General features: G+C 38.0%; 1 protein-coding gene across 1 annotated transcript in view; it reads left to right on the forward strand.

Moving 5' to 3' along the window:
- Window positions 1-11851, forward strand: part of CARF (calcium responsive transcription factor) — a 71387-nt gene extending 59536 nt beyond the window's left edge. Inside the window, exon 19 of the mRNA XM_024738368.1 lies at window positions 11788-11851. The gene's annotated coding sequence lies outside the window, so the exon portion shown is untranslated. The remainder of the gene's footprint in view (window positions 1-11787) is intronic.
- The last annotated feature ends 487 nt before the right edge of the window (window positions 11852-12338 follow it).

Below are 12338 nucleotides of genomic sequence, written 5' to 3' on the forward strand. Positions count from 1 at the left end.
TGTTATTTCATATCTCATTTTAATTTTTTTCATTCTTTTTTTCTATCTGTGTTCATGTTGTATATTTCATTTTGCTCTGTCTTCAAATTCACTGATCTTCTGAAATGTCTAATCTGTTTGTTAATGCCAAGTTATTAATTGAGTTATTGGCTGATATTTAATAAAACTTGGTAATTAATGACCCAGTGTATTTCTCAACAAAGACATTGTAGTTGGCTTGTTTTTTTAATTTTTATTTTATATTGGAGTATGATTGATTTACAATGTTGTATTAGTTTCAGGTGTATAGCAAAGTGATTTAGTTATACATATATCTATTCTTTCAAAGATTCTGTTTCCTATATAGGTTGTTACAGAGTATTGAGTGCTAATTGAGTGCTATACAATAGGTTCTTGTTGATTATTTTATATATTGTAGTGTGTATATGTTAATCTCAACTTCCTAATTTATCCCCCCCCACCTTTCCCCTTTGGTAACCATAAGTTTGTTTTCTAAGTCTGTGAGTTTGTTTCTGTTTTGTAAATAAGTTCATTTCTATCATTTTTTTAGATTCAATTTAAATTCATTTTTTAGATTCTCTGTGTGACTTACTTCACTTAGTATGATAATCTCTAGACCATCCATGTTGCTGCAAATGACATTATTTCATTCTTTTTTTATGGCTGAGTAAGTTCCATTGTATATATGTACCACATCTTCTTTATCCATTTATCTGTAGATGGACATTTAGGTTACTTTCATGCCTTAGCTATTGTAAATAGTGCTGCAAAGAACATTGGAGTTTGTGTATCTTTTTGAATTATGGTTTTCTCCAGATATGTGCCCAGGAGTGGGATTGCTGGATCATATGGTAGCTCTATTTTTAGTTTCTTAAGGAACCTCCATACTGTTCTCCATAGTGTCTGTACTGATTTACATTCCCACCAACAGTGTAGGAGGATTCCTTTTTCTCCACACCCTCTCCAGCATATTTTGTTTATAGACTTTTTGGTGATGGCCATTCTGACTGGTGTGAGGATGTACTCACACCTCTCATTGTAGTTTTGATTTGCATTTTTCTAATAATTAGTGATGTTGAGCATCTTTTCATGTGCCTCTTGGCCATCTGTATGTCTTCTATGGAGAAATGTCTATTTAGACCTTCTGCCCATTTTTTTTTGTGTGTGGTATGCGGGCCTCTCACTGTTGTGGCCTCTCCCGTTGCAGAGCACAGGCTCTGGATGCGCCCGCTCAGCGGCCATGGCTCATGGGCCCAGCCACTCCACTGCATATGGGATCTTCCCGGGCCGGGGCATGAACCCGTGTCCCCTGCATCGGCAGGTGGACTCTCAACCACTGTGCCACCAGGGAAGCCCCCTTCTGCCAATTTTTTGATTGGGTTGTTATGTTTTTTTAGTATTGAGCTGCATGAGCTGTCTGTATATTTTGGAGATTAATCCCTTGTCAGTTGCATTGTTTGCAACTATTTTCTCCCATTCTTTTTGTTGTCTTTTTGTTTTGTTTATGGTTTCCTTTGTTGTGCAAAAGCTTTTAAGTTTAATTAGGTGACATTTATTAGTTTCTGTTTTATTTTCATTACTCTAGGAGATGAGTCCAAAAAGATATTGCTGCAATTTATGTCAAAGGATGTTCTGCCAGTGTTTTCCTCTAAGAGTTTTATAGTATCCAGTCTTACATTTACATCTTTAGTCCATTTTGAATTGATTTTATGGTGTTAGAGAATGTTCTAATTTCATTCTTTTACATGTAGCTGTCTAGTTTTCTCAGCCTCAGTTATTGAAGAGACTGTCTTTTCTCTATTGTATATTCTTGCCTCCTTTGTTGTAGATTAATTGACCATATGTGCGTAGGTTTATTTCTGGGCTTTCTATCCTGTTCCATTGATCTCTAAGTCTGTTTTTGTGCCAGTACCATACTGTTTTGATTACTGTAGATTTATAGTATAGTCTGAAGTCAGGGAACCTGATTCCTCTAGCTCCGTTTTTCTTTCTCAAGATTGCTTTGGCTGTTTGGGGTCTTTTGTGTTTCCATACAAATTTTAAGACTTTCGTTCTCTGCAAAAAATGCCTTTGGTAGTTTGATAAAAATTGCACTGAATCTGTATATTACTTTGTGTAGTATAGTCATTTTGACAATACTGATTCTTTTAAGCCAAGAACATGCTATATCTTTCCATCTGTTTATGTCATCTTCAATTTCTTTCATCAGCATCTTATAGTTTTTGGAGTACAGGTCTTTTGCCTTCTTAGGTAGGTTCATCCCTAGGTATTTTATTCTTTTTGATGTGATGGAAATGGGATTGCTTCCTTAATTTCTCTTTCTGATCTTTCATTGTTAGTGTATAGAAATGCAAGAGATTTCTGTGTATTTATTTTGTATCCTGCAACTCTACCGAATTCATCGATGAGCTCTACTAGTTTTCTGGTGGCATCCTTAGGATTTTCTATGTATAGTATCATGTCATCTGCAACAGTGACAGTTTTACTTCTTCTTTTCCAATTTGGATTCCTTTTTATTTCTTTGTCTTCTCTGATTGCCGTGGCTAGGACTTTCAAAACTATGTTGAATAAAAGTGGCAAGAGTGGATATCCTTGTCTTATTCCTGATCTTGGAGGAAACGCTTTCAGCTTTTCACCATTGAGTATAATGTTGGCTGTGGGTTTGTCATATATGACCTTTATTATGTTGAGGTAGGTTCCCTCTATACCCACTTTCTGGAGAGTTTTTATCATAAATGGGTGTTGAATTTGTCAAAAGCTTTTTCTGAATCTATCAAAATGATCATATGGTTTTTATTCTTGAGTTTTGTTAACGTGGTGTATCACACTGATCGATTTGTGGATATTGAAAAATCCTTGCGTTCCTGGGATAAATCCCTCTTGATCATGGTGTATGATCCTTTTAACGTATTGTTGGATTCAGTATGCCAGTATTTTTTTAAGGATTTTTGCGTCTGTGTTCTTCAGTGATATTGGCCTGTAATTTTCTTTTTTTGTGGTATCTTGGTCTGGTTTTGGTATCAGGGTGATGGTGGCTTCATAGAATGGGTTTGGGAGTGTTCCTTCCCCTGCAAGTTTTTGGAATAGTTTCAGAAGGATAGGTGTTAACTCTTCTCTGAATGTTTGATAGAATTTCCCTGTGAAGCCATCTGATCCTGGCCTTTTGTTTGTGGGGAGTATTTTAATCAGTTTCAAGTTCAGTACTTGTGATTTGTCTGTTAATATTTTCTATTTCTTCCTAGTTCAGTTTTGGGAGATTGTACCTTTCTAATAAGAATTTGTGCATTTCTTCTAGGTAGAACATTTTATTGGCATATAGCTGCTTTTAGTAGTCTCTTATGATCCTTTGTATTTCTGTGGTGTCTGTTGTAATTGCTCCTTTTTCATTTCTAATTTTATTGATCTCAGCCCTCTCCTTCTTTTCTTGATCAGTCTGGCTAAAGGTTTATCAATTTTGTTTATCTTTTCAAAGAACCAGTTTTCAGTTTCATCAGTCTTTTCTATTGTTTTCTTCATCTTTATTTTATTTATTTATGCTCTGGTCTTTTTTTTTTTTTTTTTTTTTGCAGTACGTGGGCCTCTCACTGTTGTGGCCTCTCCCGTTGCGGAGCATAGGCTCCAGATGTGCAGGCTCATCGGCCATGGCTCACAGGCCTAGCTGCTCCGCGGCATGTGGGATCTTCCCAGACCGGGGCACGAACCCATGTCCCCTGCATCGGCAGGCGGACTCTCAACCACTGTGCCACCAGGGAAGCCCCTATACTCTGGTCTTTATGATTTCTTTCCTTTTGATAACTTTGGGTTTTGTTTGTTCTTCTTTCTCTAATTGTTTGAGGTGTAAGGTTAGGTTGTTTATTTGGGATTTTTCTTATTTCCTGAGGTAAGATTGTATTGCCAGAAATTTTCTCTCTTAGAAATGCTTTTGCTGCATCCCGTAAGTTTTGAACATCATGTTTTCATCTTCATTTGTCTCTAGGAATTTTTTGATTTCCTCTTTGATTTCTTCAGTATCTGTTGGTTGTTTAATAGCATACTGTGTTTGTGGTTTTTTACATTTCTTTTCTTATAGTTGATATCTAATGTCATAGCATTGTAGTGGAAAAGATGCTTGATATCATTTTAATTTCCTTAAATTTATTGAGGCTTGCTTTATGGCCCAGCCTGTGAACTATCCTGTAGAATGTTCCATATGCACTTGAATGTGTATTTTGCTGCTTTCAGATGGAATGCTCTATATATATCAATTAAGTCCATCAGATCTAATGTGTTATTTATGACCTGTGTTTCCTTGTTGATTTTCAGTCTGGATGATCTGTCCATTGATGTTAAGTGGTGTTTTTAAGTCCCTCACTATTATTATGTTACTGTTGATATCTCCTTTTCAGGATGTTAGCATTGCCTTATATATTGAGGTGCTCCTATGTTGGGAGAATATATATTTACAGTTGTTATATCTTTTTCTTGGATTGATCCCTTGATCATTATGTAGTGTCCTTCTTTGTCTCTTATAACAGTCTTTATTTTAAAGTCTATTTTGTCTGATATGAGTATTGCTACTTCAGCTTTCTTTTGCTTTCCATTTGTGTGGAATACATTTTTCCGTCCCCTCATTTTCAGTCTGTATGTGTCTTTAGATCTGAAGTGGGTCTCTTGTAGACAGCATATATATGGGTTTTGTTTTTGTAGCCATTCATCCAGCGTGTGTCTTTTGATTAGAGCACTTAATCCATTTACATTTAAGGTAATTACCAATATATATGTTCTTGTTGCCATTTTGTTAATTGCTTAGGATTTGTTTTTGTAGGTCTTTTTCTTCCTTTCCTCTTTTATTCTCTTCTCTTGTGATTTGATGACTATATTTAGTGTTGTGTTTGTATTTCTCTTTCTTTTTTGTGTGTATATCCATTGTAGATTTTTGGTTTGCAGTTACCATGAGGTTTTGATATAGCAAATCAATATGTAACATATATTTTATATATATATATATATATATATGCACACACACACACACACACACACACACACACACAAGATTGTTTTAAGTTGCTGGTCTCTTAATTTCAAATGCATTTCCAATATCCTGCATTTGTACTCCCCTGTTTTCATGATTGCTTGTTTTGATATCATATTTGTGTGTGGATGATCTCCTACCTTTACTATATGTTTGCCTTTACTGGTGAGCTTTCCCATTCATAATTTTTTTGTTTCTAGTTGTGGCCTTTTCCACCCAGAGAAGTTCCTTTAGCATTTGTTATAAAGCTGGTTTGGTGGTGCTGAATTATCTTAGCTTTTGCTTGTTTGTAAAGGTTTTAATTTCTCCATCAAATCTGAATGAGAGCCTTGCTGGCAAGAGTATTCTTGGTTGTAGGTTTCTCCGTTTCAGCACTTTAATATTGTGCCACTCCCCTCTGGGCTGCAAAGTTTCTGCTGAAAAATCAGCTAATAATCTTATGGGGATTCCCTGGTATTTGTTGCTTTTCCCTGTTGCTTTTAGTATTTTCTCTTTGCCTTTAATTTTTGTCAATTTGGCTACTGTGTGTCTTGGTGTGTTCCTCCTTGGTTGTATCCTATATGGGACTCTCTGTGCTTCCTGGACTTGGGTGACTATTCCTTTCCCATGTTAGGGTAGTTTTCAGCTATTATCTCCTCAAATATTTTCTCAGGCTCATTCTTTCTCTCTCATCCTTCTGGGACCCCTATAATGGGAATGTAGGTTTGCTTAACATTGTCCCAGAGGTCTCTTAAACTGTCCTCATTTCTTTTTATTCTTTTTTCTTTTTTCTCTTCTGTGGCAGTGAATTCCACCATTCTGTCTTCCAGCTCACTTATCCATTTTTCTGCCTCATTCTGCTGTTGAGTCCTTCTAGTGTATTTTTCATTTCAGTTATTTTATTTGTTCAACTTTGTTCTTTAAATCTTTTAGCTCTTTGTTAAACATTTCTTGTATCCTCTTGGTCTGTGCCTCTGTTCTTTTTCCGAGATCTTGGATCATCTTTATTATCATTACTCTAAATTCTTTTTCAGGTAGATGGCCTATTTTTACTTAGTTACTCTTCTGGGGTTTTATTTTGTTCCTTCATCTAAAACATCCTCCTGTGCTCTCATTTTGTCTAATTTTCTGTGTTTGCATTCCCACAGGCTGCAGGATTGTAGTTCCTCTTGCTTCTGGTATCTGCCCCTTGGTGGGTGAGGCTGGTCCAAGAGGCTTGTGCAGGCTTCCTGGTGGGAGGGACTGGTGCCTGCCCACTTGTGGGTGGAGCTGAGTCTTGTCCCTCTAGTGGGCAGGGCTGTGTCAAGGGATGTGTTTAGAGGCAACTATGGACTCAGGAAGACTTTAAGTAGCCTGTCTGCTAATGGGTGGGGCTGTGTTCCCACCCTCTTGGTTGTTTGGCCTGAGGTGTCCCAGCACTAGAGCCTAAGGAAGTCTTATTGTGGCTTCTTCTTTGTCTTTGGAAGTAGAAGGGTTTTTTTGGTAGGTTCCAGTCCTTTTTTGTTAATGGTTCTTCAGCAGTTAGTTGTGATTTTGGTGTTTTCGTGAGAGGGGGTGAGCTCAGGTCCTTCTGCTCCACCATCTTGTCCAGAGATCTCTCTATTTTTCATATTTAAAAATTTAACATGGGAATTTTTTGTATCTTCCATGTCTCTATTTGATATTTTGCATCTTTCCTCTAGGTTAATATATGGAATGAAGCTACAGAACTATTTTAATATCTTTGTAAACTAATTCTTTTTTTTTTTTTTGAAGCAGTTTCAATTGATTTTTCTTCTCATTATTTTTATATATTTTCCTGCTTCTTTGCATTCCTGGTAACTTTTTTTTTTTTGCGGTACACGGGCCTCTCACTGTTGTGGCCTCTCCTGTTGCGGAGCACAGGCTCCAGACATGCAGGCTCAGCGGCCATGGCTCACGGGCCCAGTCGCGCCGTGGCATGTAGGATCCTCCCAGACTGGGGAACAAACCCTTGTGCCCTGCATCGGCAGGTGGACTCTCAACCACTGCGCCACCAGGGAAGCCCTATCTCTGGGCTTTCTATCCAGTTCCATTGATCTATATTTCTGTTTTTGTGCCAGTGCCATACTGTCTTGATTACTGTAACTTTGTAGTATAGTCTGAAGTCAGGGAGTCTGATTCCTCTAGCTTCATTTTTCTTTCTCACGATTGCTTTGGCTATTCAGGGTCTTTTGTGTGTCCATACAAACGTGACATTTTTTGTTCTAGTTCTGTGAAAAATGCTATTGGTAGTTTGATAGGGATTGTATTGAATTTGTAGATTGCTTTGGGTAGTATAGTCATTTTCACAAATCTGTGTAGCTCTCTCTTCTCCAGTACTTGATCCTACAAACTCTGGCTGCTTTGGTCTTCCTTAATATCAGATTCCATCTCCTCTACCCAGAGAGGCTCGGCCTACGTTACATATCCAGGTGCTGCAGCCTGAAAACTCTCTTCAGGTGGTAATCTGGGGTAACATAAGCTTCAACTCATTTGTTTTCCATCTCTCAGGGATCTCTGTCCTCTGTTGCATGATGTCCAATGTTTTGAGAATCATTGTTTCATATATTTTATCCAGTTTTATTTTTAATTAATATATTTATTTATTTTTAATTTTTGCTGTTTTGGGTCTTTGTTGCACGGAGGATTTCTCTAGTTGCAGTGAGTGGGGGCTACTCCTGTTGTGGTGCAGGGGCTTCTCATTGTGGTTGCTTCTCTTGTTGCGGAGCATGGGCTGTTGGCGTGCAGGCTTCAGTAGTTGTGGCATGCAGGCTCAGTAGATGTGGCTTGCGGGCTCTAGAGTGTAGGCTCAGTAGTTGTGTGGCACACGGGCTTAGTTGCGCCACAGCATGTGGGATATTCCTGGACCAGGGCTCGAACCTGTGTCCCCTGTATTGGCAGGTGGATTCCTAACCACTGCACCACCAGGGAAGTTATCCAGTTTTGTAGTTGTTTCAAGCAGGAGGGTAAATCTGGTTACTTTTTTTCCATTTTGAGTGGATGTGGAAGTTCTCTAGGCAGTTCCAACATAATGTCACATTTGGGTTTCTGCAGGAGCAGTAAAGTTGGAAGATGAAGTAGGAGATTGTAAGAGAAGTGCAAGGATAGGTTATGAGACAGAAAAGGGTATCACAAATTGGGTGAGACAAACATGTATGTTATTGTGGGACTTAGGGTATATTATTGGTCTAAAGTAAATCCCAAGAACAGCCTGTTTGTGTAGCAACACCTTTGATGGTATAGTTTCCAGTCCCCACTGTCATGGCTCCTCCAGTCATAATGACTCTCAACCTTGTGTGTACCATCACTGACAGAGTTAGGTGCCATGTAGGATACCAAAATGAATGACTTGAAAGTTTGCCTCAAAGGAACTAAATGTCTATTACATGAGATATTTAACTTTATACAGTATAGAAAATGGTAAAATTGATAATAGGAATATAGATAAAATTATATAAGAATTCCGAGGAAGAAGACATTACTTACAAGGAACAGAACTGACATTTTAATGAGCACTGGACATTGGACTTAGTGCTTTATATTTTTTGGTTAAAGCACTTGGCATTTTGCCTGGCATAAAGTAAGTGTTTTTTTATTATTATACCTTGGACTTGTGGTTAGGAGCATACGCTAGGGTTTGAATCCTACTTCCTCTTTATTAGCTGGACAGATTACTGAGACTTTCAGTTTTTCTTTTTTTTTTTCGGTACATGGGTCTCTCAATGTTGTGGCCTCTCCCAGTGAGGAGCACAGGCTCCGGACGCGCAGGCTCAGCAGCCATGGCTCACGGGCCTAGCCGCTCCACGGCGTGTGGTATCTTCCCGGACCAGGGCACGAACCCGCACCCCTGCATCGGCAGGTGGACTCTCAACCACTGTGCCACCAGGGAAGCCCAGTTTTTCATTTTTTTAATCTGAGGGTATATTAGTAGTAGCTACCTAACTGAATTGTTATGAGGATTTAGTGAGTTAACCCATGTTAAGATCTTAAAGACAATCTGATATGTGCTTCTGAATATATGTTAATTTTTATAATTAATTTTATTAATAATGAGCTTTAAAATCCTGAAACGTAAGCATTATCCTTAACTTTCAAGATGGTGTATCTGTTAGGGAGCATCTTTTTTGTTTGTTTGTTTAATTAATGAATTTTTGGCTGTGTTGGGTCTTCATTGCTGCGTGTGGGCTTTCTCTGGTTCCAGTGAGCGGGGGCTACTCTTCGTTGCAATGCGTGGGCTTCTCATTGCAGTGGCTTCTCTTGTTGTGGAGCATGGGCTCTAGATGCGTGGGCTTCAGTAGTTGCGTCACGTGGGCTCAGTAGTTGTGGCTCGCGGGCTGTAGAGCGCAGGCTTAGTAGTTGTGGTGCACGGGCTTAGTTGCTCCGTGGCATGTGGGATCTCCTCAGACCAGGGATCGAATCCGTGTCCTTTGCACTGGCAGGCAGATTCTTAACCACTGCACCACCAGGGAAGTCCTGTTAGGGAGCACCTTTGGTCACAATAGAGACATGATTATGTTGGCTTAACCAAATAAAGAGTTTTTCTTTTTTTCTGTGAAACTAAGTCCAAAGGCAGTCTTCCAGACTGGCCAGAGGTGGTTGCTCCACCTCCAGCATTGATTAGAGACCAGGCAGGAAGAATAGAATAGGCAAAAGGTCTGAGCTAGATGAGTAAGCCAAAGGTCTTTCTCAGAAGATCCAACAGTAACTTCTACTTTTAACTTACTGTTTAGAACTGTTGTATAATCACCCTAGTTACAAGGATGCTAGGAAATGTATCTCTTTTTATTTTATTTTTCTTTTACTGTAGCTCTTTTTAAAGGGTACATTACCACCCCAAGAAAGATTGTGTTTTAATAAGAGAGAAAGAATTCATTGAATATCATTTAGGCCACTAATGGTGTCTCCCACAAATGTGAGAGCCGAAATTCAGAAATTCTGTAACTTGCCTGAGGTTGTTACATAAACTATTAAGTGATAAAGCTCATATTGTTAACAAAGTCTGACCAATACAACTCCACGTTACTTTTGCTACACAGTCCAGAAAAGCAAGTGATCTTTTCATGGTAGGATCTTTAGGTTGAATCTTTCATGACAGGATATGGACATGAGATTAAACTGCAGATATATAAAATTCAAGGAGCAAGTATGCACATTTGGGGGTGCTAGTAAGTTCATTTTGGTGAGAACTTTAGGATCCAGGGAAGGAAAAAGCTGGGAAAAGATTAAAAAGATAAGACAGGTTAAATGGTAATAATTCTACAGGGCCAGGCTGAGAATTTTACATTTTGCTTAGCTTGTGTTAAAAGTCTTATTTAAATGATATATTAAAGTAGCCTGTTGAATCAAAAAGCTTTCCTAAAATCTGGATGAAAAAAATTAAGCTTCACAGATTTCTGAAAATAGATATGGTGATCAAATGCAAATGGTAAGATAATTTACTGGTTACCATAGTAAAATTGTATAACAATTTTCTGGCTGTGACTATTGCATCTGTAATTGCTTTTAGAAACTCTTGTGTTTTTTACATTTCTGTTCTATAAGAACCCTCTAAAATCTTAAAGATGGACGTTCAGCAAAACACGTCTCCTGCCTTTTGGAGCTTACTTTCCAGTAGGGGGCGATAGACAATAAATAATAAACATAATAAGTAAGTATATATAAACATATTAAGTATATTGTATGTACTTATATGTGTATTGTACTTATATGTGTATTATGTACTTATTATATGTATTATTATGTGTATGAAGTACTTATATGTTAGGTTGATAAATAATATGGAATGAAAATGGAACAGAGAAAGGGAAATATAGGATTCAGTGTGGAGAGAATTTCCGTTTTAAATAGGGCAATCTGAGTGGCCTCATTAAGAAGGTATATGTAAGCAAATTAGAGAGTAGGAGAGTTAGTCATGCAGATACATGAAGAGTAGTGCAGTAAGAGAGAACTGCAAGAATGGGATGTGCTTGCTCTGCCTGAAGAAGCATGGGTACCTCTTACATGGATGGATGACAAGACAGACTACATGGGTAAAGATGCTAGTAGGTGGGTACAAGTGAGAATCTGGAAATTATCTTCTGATTAATTCAGTTTTCTCAGTGAAATAAGAAGCAAGGGCCTTAGGGGAGTGTGGAGATTGGTGTGGGGGGGAAGTGTGTTAGGGAGTTGAGAAAAGCTAGTAGGAGAGTAATTAGACTAGGCAAGAATATTATTAATAGCCCTACTTGATTAAGGATTCATCTGAGGTTATGTTCATAATAACCTCAGCATGTTTGTGTGTTTTTCTCCACTCCTGGGCAACAGTGACTGAGTATTTTTTGAGAACCAGACACTGTGTTACCTGCTGGTTGTAAAAAAGATTAACAAAACCTAATCTTAGTCCTACAGGGACTCACAGTGTAGTGGCAGACAGTTAATACAATCAATGAATTGTAAAGTGGTGCAATAAGTATTGATACTATCAATTGTAAAAAAAAAAGAAAAACCATTTTAAATCAAAGAATTTCCAGATGGGTGAACAATTCAGGTTGTGTAGGGACTAGCAGATTAGTCTAGAAAGGCAGAAGACTGTGAAATACTTCTAAACTCTCACCTCCCTTTGTCCAATCAAAAAATACTATGTAAAACCTTTGTCTAATCCCGCTCAGATCCTCTGCTTTGAAACGCATCTTAAACCAGATCCGCAAAACTCATAAATATTGTACCTCTGACTTCTCTGTGAGACACTGCTAAGACTATCAAGACAGTATTCTCCCTTACTGCAGTAAGCAAAAAACTCAGTTTTGCTTTATCAACAGGTTATTTTGGAGGTATTTTAAAGGAGCCAATATTTGACTGTCTTGGAGGTCTCATCAAAATCTGGTCAACTTGGAAACAGCGTGTTTTACTGAGGCCCTTTGAGCCTCCTGCACAGGGTCTGTCCAATGACGACGGTGAGGTAAGTTCATATTGGGTTTGAGTTCTGATTTCTTATTTTTTTTAAATCAGACACTCCAAATGCAAATGCTAAGTTTAGTTTGTTTAGTTTGAGAGTAATATCTAGGAATTAGAAACTCTTTTAAAAAATCCATTGATTGATCAGTTTGAAAAACTCTTATTTTGGGTAGAAATCTGCATTATTACTAACAATACTACTGTTTGTCCTCATCATTTCTTCATTGTGCGTCTATAAGAGGAAGTTCATAGGGATGAAGATGGGAGTAAGTTTTGTATGTTCAGAAGGTTTCTCTTCAGACTGGCATCCTTTGGAAAAACTGTCTCAAGGTCATTTATGAAAATCTTATCAGAACTTTACTTACTCTTGTTTTATTTTGTCCATTGGAAGTCTAGTTCTCTTTGTAGGGGAGGG

The sequence above is a fragment of the Neophocaena asiaeorientalis genome, unplaced genomic scaffold, assembly GCF_003031525.2.
Source record: "Neophocaena asiaeorientalis asiaeorientalis breed wild unplaced genomic scaffold, Neophocaena_asiaeorientalis_V1.1 scaffold258, whole genome shotgun sequence".
Taxonomy (NCBI): domain Eukaryota; kingdom Metazoa; phylum Chordata; class Mammalia; order Artiodactyla; family Phocoenidae; genus Neophocaena; species Neophocaena asiaeorientalis.